Source organism: Anopheles merus, chromosome 2L (genome assembly GCF_017562075.2).
Source record: "Anopheles merus strain MAF chromosome 2L, AmerM5.1, whole genome shotgun sequence".
In the NCBI taxonomy this organism is placed as follows: Eukaryota; Metazoa; Arthropoda; class Insecta; order Diptera; family Culicidae; genus Anopheles; species Anopheles merus.
In genome coordinates this window covers 33,927,914-33,935,222 of record NC_054083.1, presented here as the reverse complement: position 1 = coordinate 33,935,222, position 7,309 = coordinate 33,927,914, and positions in this window count along the sequence as shown.

Here is a 7,309-nt window from a genome sequence, read left to right as displayed (position 1 = left end):
GGAAAATAATTTATTGCAGAGCCCCGGAATGTACGCTCGCTCTCGGGCCAAGCGTTTATGATGATGTTTCTGTTATTTTTCTTAGATTCGAACGTAGCTTTGACGTTTCGTGTAAACTTCGCCCCCTGTTTTTTTACACGCATGGTTTGTACGGTGGTTGATAATGCGTCGCCCAGTTTAATGGGCGTGTGTGTGTGTGTGTTTTGGGGTGAGAGGGCCTTCCCATTTATTGATCGGTTTGCTGGGCAGGCTTTGTTTGTTTAATTTTCCGCATGCCATCGCACCATCGCGCCAGCCAGCCGGCAACAGGTGAATGATGGCAGGATATCGAGAGCGTGTGGTGTGTGCTCGATCTGTATACGAGTGTGTGTGGGTTAGTCTTCTTATAACGGTTCGCTTGATTAAGACAATCGCAACATCTTGATGGTGAGTTTACGAGGCCGGATAATAAACGCAAAGTGAGCGAAATGAAATCGATAGTCCTGAGAAATGAGGATTGTTGGTTTTGTTTTCAGTATGATTTGATAAATGGAACACATTTTTCCCCATCAAGACAATGTAGCGTTGGAGGAAAATTGTTCATTAAGGATTTTGTAATGGAAACAGGGATTTATCTTATAGACAATATCTAAGAATGTACCAGAGCAACAGAATATTACAAGTCCTTAAGGTGTAATTTTCTGTTCTTATTTATGATTTTAATAATGAAAGGTGAGAAATTATCTCAAAAAGAATTACTAATACACGAATAAGAATTCCGTGGCAATTGAGATAATAATCTGTACTGAATAATCTCTTATTCTATAAAATAAATATTAGAAACATATAAAAGCATTCCCTATTCAAATTCATGCGCAATTGCTAACCATATCATTTTAAAGCTGTTTATGGCAAAGGCAATATCCCAGCTAACTTAAAGCCCGCGATCGCCATTAACCTGTGCAAGAATTATCGTCTATGCATTCCCATTAACTGAACGGGGGCAGCACAGCATTCATAATGCATCTCCACGCATTAATCTGCCGAAGCAGGCGAGGCGTAAGCATTCACGTTTGCCAACCGAAGCAATGGATAAGCCGCAGTGAACACACTGCGACTTTAAGGCTCCGATTCGCCGGGGTCCTTTTTCAATGTCCACTGTCCGTAGTTCGGCTGACCGTAGTTTGCCGTTCGGCGGGTTACGTGGTGAAATATGCATTCATTTTTCAGCTGGAGTTGGAGGCAAAAAATATGCACACACACACACACACACACACACACACACACACACCATATCCCTTGCGGCTACTTGCAGAAGGATGGAAGTTTTAAACGATTTCCGAACCCAATCCAGAAGCCAATCGATTCGATTACCGATCGATTCCCGGCCGGGGCTAGGCTGAGAACGAGAAAAGCTCATGGCTGCAAAACGTGCAACCGTGAACGAAACATCACCGGCCAGGACCTAAACGGGACCACGACGGGGTTGTGCGAAAGTCTCCCGCCGGTTTCGAATCATCGTTACACATCGCTCATCGGCCGGATGGAAGCCACCGGGCGTTTTTTTTTGGTTGTTGTGCCCGCGCGCGAATGCATCCCGATGCTGTGGCTGCACCGCTGGGTGCACTCTTCACGCGCCATTTTCGGCCTGCACGGGAGGTGCGCTCGGACGGCACGGGTTTGCGGCCCGTGCGCCCATGCCGGGTTTGTGTTAATAATAAAATAAATTTTAGCACATTGCAAATTATCATTTGACAGTTTGGTGTTCGCGCCATTCGGCGTGAAGCGTTTGCCATCGATCCAGTGTTGCTGCTGCTGCTGCTGCAATGGTGTGCGATTTATGGCATTCAATGTTGACCCCCCGTTGGAGTGGCTTAGAAGGAGAGAGAGAGAGAGAGAGAGAGAGAGAGAGAGAGAGAGAGAGAGAGAGAGAGAGACAGGGAGGGTCTACTGATCTACAGCCGTGCGCTTAGGAGCAGCAGCTCCGATCGAACCGATCGTGTTTGAAACAACGTTTGACGTTTGAGCTTCACAGCCGCCGGCAGACCGCAGCCGAAAGGCTATTAATTTCCGCACAATTGCTGACTCAAATCGATTACAAATTTATTTACACGCACCGCATGCAGTACGGGCCGGGGATGGAATTCCGTCTGCGATGATATGCCTGGCGGGAGCTCCATCATGGGCTCGCATCGAACATGCTTGACCTCCCCGCGGTGATAGGGGTTCAAAGCTGAGCCTCACCTCTGGCCCCGGCGACGGACTGTTTTCGCCCGCTCAATGGGGAGGATAATTGCGCTGACGGTGTATCGACAGCGGGGCTGGTTGGATGATCGCGCACTGGATCTTCTTACTGCATTGGACTGTCTATCGGAGTCTCAAAGCCAATCTTTAAGCCGTCGTTTCGTCGGGCGAGCTGATGGCAAGCAAGGTGGGGTAGATCATAAGCCAGAAGATGAGAATTCACCGGTCTAGAACGCGCTTAGGCTTTGGAACTATTTTTCTTTGGTTTAGAATCCACACTAGCGCCACCTCCCGCCGTGCGGCTGAGTAGCGACCGTTTGTGGTCTTTAAGTACCCGTGTAAAGAATGATAAACTAGCGGGCGTGGATCGGAGGGAGCGAACATTCGGATCCGTAGGGGGTGAATGTGATCGGTTGAAATGGATCCGTTTTGTGCTGCGGGAAGGTTTCTCATACTCCTATGATCTGTTAAAAATCTATGATTAAATTTGTTTTTTGTTTGTTGTTTGTTGACATTAATCTGCTAGCGGCAGTTGGTTTGAAATTTCGATTAAATAATTTGAAAGCGTTATTCGAATTTTATTAGGAGATCGTTGCAAAATTGTTATTATAAGGTTAAGTTCTTTCGCTTTTGATTAGTTTTCCAAATGTTTTGGTATGTGTTGCACAAATGTTTTCAATTCGTTCGGCAGTTTATGTTGGTTTGCAGCTAATAAGCCATTAAATTGTTTTATCGTTGGATTAGAGCAATCAAACCAAAATTTGTAATATTATATTGAAATGTAGTTAAAATTATTTTAAAAAAATCTGAATTCCATAACTACCTTTTTTGTACAATTTATAATTTTCAATTTTTTTTTTGGGAAATTAGCTTAGATCATGTAAACGAAGTAACCCTGTGCAAACAAAGTAATCGTGGAGCGATCGGTTCATTCTAGTTTTTGTAAGTCAAAACTCATCTGTTGAAGAGAACGGTCATATAAAAACTTGTCAATAAATAACTTGTCATAAGCGTTTCAAAGAACCGAGTTCCTTTAGATCATCTGAACAAGGAGTGCGCAAAGAATAAAAAGCATATTCAATTAGCTATACAATTGTTTCTTCAACGAAGAATGAAAGAAGAGCGAATCAAATGAAAAATGCATGGGACTGCCAAGGTGTATGTGAAAGGATCTTCTGATGATCGTTGTTACTTTCTGGAAAAGGTGTGTTAACTAAAAATTAACAAGGGAATATAACTCCTTTACAAAAAATAGAATTCAACGAATGTAAATAATTCGTAATAGCTAAGTATAACTTTATAAAAATAAACCCTATGTAATTACATTTTTCATTGTTTGTAACTCCCACCGACCCATTATTTTGTTGCAAAACGTTTCCATTTTTTCACTCCAAAACTTTATCTCACTAATCAATCGATTGCGCTCCCTGTTCGCTAATGAAATTCAGTCCAACCTGTCATTATTTGCCTTGCTCGCCATAAAACAATCCACCATAAATGTCACCTGAAAAGCCTCGGTACGACGGTAGGCCTTTCCGGATTTCCCACCACACACACACACACACACACACACACACCACACACACACACACACACACACACACACACACACAGCAAAAAACATTCCACGATCGAGATCGAACTGCGGGCACGCGTGCGCGTGGCGCTCATCCAGGCAACACAATGGGCAACAGCAAACAATCTACCACTCTCCCCACCAAGGCGTCTTATTCGATTTTTACAGTTTACATTCCTGTCGGTTTGGCACGACCGCCCCGGACGGCACAGTGACTGACAGGACTCGTAAAATGTAATCAGCAACGAGAGAGTGAGAGCGTGCTTGGCTTGCCCTCGACACGTTCGCATGAAAAATTGACTAACAACCCGATGGGAAAATGCGATGGCTAAATATGCACGCCACAAACGGATGGAGTGACGGGACAAGTGGAAGGAAATGCTACAAAACCGAACCAACAGCTAGACGTACCACACGTGGAAAGAAATGCCGTTTGTAACGATAAAAACGTAAAGCATAGTCTGCGCATTCGATAATAATTTCTTAATTGAGAAATAGTTTTTTTTTTCTCTCCTCCACTCAGCACCGTTTCCCTTCATCCCTTTCGATTCTCTGAAAGGAAGTAAAGTTTGGATCTTGAAGAAGTTGAAACCAAACGTGCCTTTACTTTGTGCACCTTTTCCCGGAGCGAAACGTTTGGGGAGGTTTATTAGAACAATAAAATTTCATCAACCACCAGCACGAGCCGGCGAGAAACATAGTTTATGAGTCGGTTGGGAAGCAGGAAAGACACACTACTCCCCACTGGACACGTGGAATAGGAAGTAGAATGGGTACGACTTGAAACGGTTTTGGGAAAGTGGATTGTTTGTGGAACGTTTCCGTACTTCGATTGCCATCTGTCTTTTGTCACCGGTTGCGGAAAACGAGGCGAAGAAGAGATGAAAAAAGGTACGCAATAATTTACGTGACACTTTATCGCAACACAACACGTGTGGTCATGGTGTTGTAAGCCCATGAGTCAGGATGAGAATGGTTGACTAATATATGTTCGAACGTAAATTAGGTACCAGCGACGAAAGCATCTCAAATGATTAATCCAAATTTGTTGATCACTTTTGAACAGTAGAATGCTTGCAAATCTAAATGATATGGAACGTTCTTGGGATTGGAATATAAGTTTTGGAAGTGTTGTTGAAAATCGCAAATGGCAATCAGGCAAATGTGGTTACATTACATTGATCGAAGGTATTGTTATTTAGCATTTACAGGGTAGCATCGTAGAAGTGATACACCTATTCGAGTGCCCCTGTATTGTGTTTTTTGGCACTGTGTGTCAAACTCATGGGCATATTTTGACAGCTTAATTTGTGTACTATTTATCGTGAAAAACGTACACTTAGTATTCACTTCAGTTTTCGCATATATTATAATGGATTCAAGTTGCGAACAAATAAAAATTCTGCATTTGCATGGATTGACAAACATACAGATTAGGCAGAAACTATCTCATCTCAATTTAAGTTGATTATTCGTCTACCGGACCATCAAGCGATACAAGGAGACAGGCACTGTTGTTCCAAAGCAGAAACCAAAGGGCAAAAAACGGAGTGTCCGTACTCCAGCGGTGATCAAGCTCGCTCGGGAAGAAAAATGGCGCGTGAAATGAACATGAGTCACTTTGCCATGCAAAACATTCTGAAAAAAGACCTTGATTACATAGCGTCTAAAAACACACAAATTCACGGCTTAACCAGCAAAAATATATCCGAAAGGGTGACCAAATCTCGCTTGTTGCTGAATTTTTAACGCAGGCCACAACATCATCTTTTCGGACGAAAAACTGTTCATTCTGGAGGAATCCTTAAATAAGCCGAATTATCGTATTCATGGAGCATGTATTCGGGATATAACAGCCGATAAAAGAACAGTCGAACGGTATCAAAATGCGTCAGCTGTGGTGGTTTGGGAAGCTATCTCGGCCAAAGGGAACTTTTCGTTATTGTTTATCGTCAAAGGCGTGAAGATCAAAAAGGAGTACTATTTAGAACACGTTCTTCAAGGCCACTTGAAACCATACGCTAAGAAGCTTTTTGGCAATGACAGCTTTTGCTTCCAACAGGATTCAGCTCCAGCCCATAAGGCTTCGATCGTTCAGAAGTGGTGCAAGGAGCATTTGTCATGTTTTATCAGTGCATCGGGATGCCCTGAGTCGTCTCCAGATTTGAACCCGTTAGACTCCACCAGATGTGGATATATGCTTGGAAAGTTGGGCAACGTCAAATATTTGCATTTGGACGGATTGAAGACACGGTTGTTAAAGATATGGGACGAAATGCCGGATGAAGTTGTGCGTGTGGCCTGCAACGATTTCCAAAAGCGCCTACGGGCGGTTATCAAGTGTAAAGGTGAAAGATTTGAAATAAATTAAGTGAAATTCAGTACCAGGTTCAGTACCAATAGAAGCTATTTAAATCGATTTTTAAGAGAAATCAAACCTGGTGTCAATTTTATCACAAAAACAACGTGTATCACTTCTACGATGCCACCTTGTTTATTCTCCATTTTTTACCATTTATAGGTACCAATAAGAATAATTATATAGTAAGGAAAACATAAAAAATTGTAAAAACTGTATACACTATAAAATTATTTAGCATTTTGTTGTTAGGTGTAAGAGTAATACCTCTTAATATTTACTACACGAAATTGCAAAGAGTTATGTTTGATAACACATAACATAACTTTGAAAAGGAGCAAATGGCTGTGCTTATTGATTAATGATTTTTTTATGTGTGCTAAGTATAAGATGTTGCCATAATTAAGATAGTTTTTAAACAATCCATTGAAGGACACCAAAGAAAGTGTTTGTTTTATTAGTTTTAGTAAGAAACACACTGAAACTGAAACAGGTATAATTAATTGAACAGGTATAATGAATTCAGGATGCTTGAGGCTCATGAATAATTTATACTCATTTGCCATAATTCCTATAGTATTTCATCCTAAACTAGACACATGATTAGCCGCTGCTTTTTTACAAAAACGGAAAATAATCAACCGTAAACGACTACAATTGTCGCGCAATAAATCTCAACATTTGTAAAGCACGGTAAACGGTTCCTCTGTCTTTAAACCCAAACCCAAGCATCCACCGTTCGCTGTTCCATTAAATCAGTTAAAGCTACAATCACACCCGGCAGTCCCCTGTTTTTTTTTTCAATTTTCCAAGTACTCGTTTGTGCACTGCTAATTGCTTGTAGCGCGATGCGAACGAATGAACGAATATCCTGATCCTCGGGCTAACAGGGCGAGAATACTAAAAAGAAGACGCACTCACTAGCCCGAGCGAAAGATAGCACATTGTCTTTGATCTAACGAGGATGGATTTTTTTTTGAATTCCCTACCGGCGATGTTACAAAGCGTACTCATCCATCCTGATACATGGACACACACACACGGCCGGAAATAATGTTGTAAAAAAATGACCTAATAAAAAACATCGATGTAAATTATTTGTCCCTATAAGTGTATGTCAGTATGCGTGTGTCTGTGTGAGAGTGTAAAAG